The 2,484-nt window shown below is 34.7% G+C and overlaps 1 pseudogene across 1 annotated transcript; it reads left to right on the plus strand.

The window, feature by feature from the left end:
• The first annotated feature begins 21 nt into the window (after positions 1-21).
• Positions 22-2,022, plus strand: LOC119570455 (annotated as a pseudogene). The gene is made up of 4 exons (XR_005228423.1): positions 22-199; positions 344-469; positions 673-807; positions 1,871-2,022. The product of XR_005228423.1 is annotated as a 60S ribosomal protein L23a-like (transcript).
• The last annotated feature ends 462 nt before the right edge of the window (positions 2,023-2,484 follow it).

The following is a 2,484-nucleotide window of genomic DNA, read 5'->3' on the forward strand; positions in this document are numbered from 1 at the left end:
AAGAAAAACCCCCCTTTTTGCGCTAAGAAGCCAGCGCCAGCAAAAAAGCAAAGGTTGCAGCTGCGCCCACTAAGAAGGCTGCACCCATAAAGGAGTTGCCAAGCCTCCAAACAAGAATGTGAAGAGACTAGGAGGCAAGGACCCTAAGAAGGGCAAGGGTGTGTTAGCAGTCAAGAAGGCTAGGAAGATGGCAACCAAGGTAAATTGAATGCAGTAAAAGACCAGAAAAATATTTTTTGATATATATTAATATGTAAATACAGGTTATAATTTTACTAATGTCATTAATACAACAAATTGATTAGTGAATATTTTTACTAAATACTTTCCTCCCCTAAAACAGGTTGTCAATGGGCCCCGTGGTACCCGCGTGAAGAAGATCAGAACCAACATCCGCTTCCGCAGGCCCAAGACCCTTGAACTGCCAAGGAACCCAAGTACCCAGAAAGTCAACCCCCAGAAAGCCAAAGTATGTAATTGCTTGCTTATGATTGATAGTTTCATTAGTAGATATTGGGACATTACATTTCTTGATTGGGAAATTATTATAGAGGCATTTATAGCTTAATGTTAATCCAGTAGTGTAACAGTCTGAAACCTGTGAGTCCTATCATGGAAAGTATTTAAAGTCGAGAAAAAAAAAAATTAATTGATTTTTATTTTTCCCTCCAGAATGGATTGCTTCAAAATCATCCAGTATCCTCTCACCACTGATCTGCCATGAAGCTGATTGAGGATAACAACACCTTGGTATTCATTGTGCACCGCATGGCCAATAAAAACCATATCAAGGCTGCTGTCAAGAAGGTAAGGAGGACAACGAGAATGAATGTGATTGAGAAAGGTATGAATGACATGAAACTTAGGCATTTTTAAGTAGCTTGCAGGTGGATGTGGAATGAAACCAATTTGTTTTTGTTAATTGACATTATTGAACTTCGTGTTACTTTATAATTTTATAAGGTAAATTTGCATTTATTTCCTGGTCTACAGAATATTATGTAACATGGCTGAAATGTACTAACTTAAAATGGTACACACAAGTTCAAATTATATGTACTGTCTTCAATACATTTTGTAAAATACATTTTCTACACAAGTACAAGTAGGTACATCTAGGATTTTTAAAAACTTGTCCATATTAGATTAATAGGATTAGACATTTTTGTGAACATTTAGAAACATAATGTGCAGAATGTTTAAAGTGATCAATAATTTGCTTGAGTGATAAACCTTAAGTCTTTTGGTATCTTAGAATTGTTTACTCTGACAACCAGATGAGGTTGTCTATACAATCCATTTTAATGGTCTAAAGGCTCTGAACTAACGTAAATTATGCTTGCTTCAACAAGTACTGAAGTTAACAACACTAGGCACAAGTGTTATCTTGCTAGACCGGCTGTGAAGGTTAATTGAATGGACTTTGTTGCTTTCCCTAATACTCCTAGCTTGTAATTTAACATAGTTGGAATTGCCCATGTCCACTGTCATTGAAGCCTTTCCAAATTATTTGTACTACAGATTGTTTACATATGAAGTACATTGTTTTTCTGGTCTTTTTTAAGGGTGAAAACTGATTTTATGATACAAGAAAATGAATGTGAAAGTATGGTATACATGTTGAAGAAATTACATTACATTTTATTTGCTGTAGTGGTGAATGTAGAGACAGTTGTTCAGTTTTTGCTTATTGAAAGAAATTCAGAATTGAACAGTTAGTAGTTTAGTTACTGCTGTTAGAGCTATTGGAGTTAATAAAAAAATACATGGGAATAGTACTTATATTTTAATAATTTTCTACATTGAATGTGCAGTATAGTTGTGTGTGTTTGTGTATATATATATATATAATACTCAAATTTTATTTCAGCTGTATGAGATTGATGCAGTTCGTGTGAATACGCTCCACAGACCTGATGGCTTGAAGAAGGCATACGTAAAACTTGCACCAGATTACGATGCCCTCGATGTTGCTAACAAGATCGGTATCATATAAATGATTATAAAGTGGTTACAAGGACATTTGACTTTAATTCCCCCTGCCCCTTTCACTTAAGTTTTTTCTTAACATATTGGAATTAGTGGCGATGGTCAGTTTTTTTGTACAAGTCTATATAAACAAGCCATAATGAACACCTACTGTTGCCAACAGCATTGAATTTGTTAGTACACGAAAATGAAAAGAATAAGTACTGATAGTATTTCAGGGAATGCTTCTTAAACTTCTTGACATCCAAAGCTCGCTTACTAATACTCATGCATCATTAGCAAATCGCAATTACTTTTGTCATACTTTTGGGAAGTACCAAAATATACTGCTAGATATCTAACGTGTAACATTTGTTCGGACATGTTACATTAGCAAGCCATCAAATGCATTCTCGCCTTTAGTGGAAAGAAAATTATTTGAACTTCACTCTAAAATATGGGAGAACTAAAAATCCAAGTGAAATGGAAAAGGCAAACTGACAATATTTTAAGATC

Source organism: Penaeus monodon, unplaced genomic scaffold (assembly GCF_015228065.2).
Source record: "Penaeus monodon isolate SGIC_2016 unplaced genomic scaffold, NSTDA_Pmon_1 PmonScaffold_2745, whole genome shotgun sequence".
Classification (NCBI taxonomy): Eukaryota; Metazoa; Arthropoda; class Malacostraca; order Decapoda; family Penaeidae; genus Penaeus; species Penaeus monodon.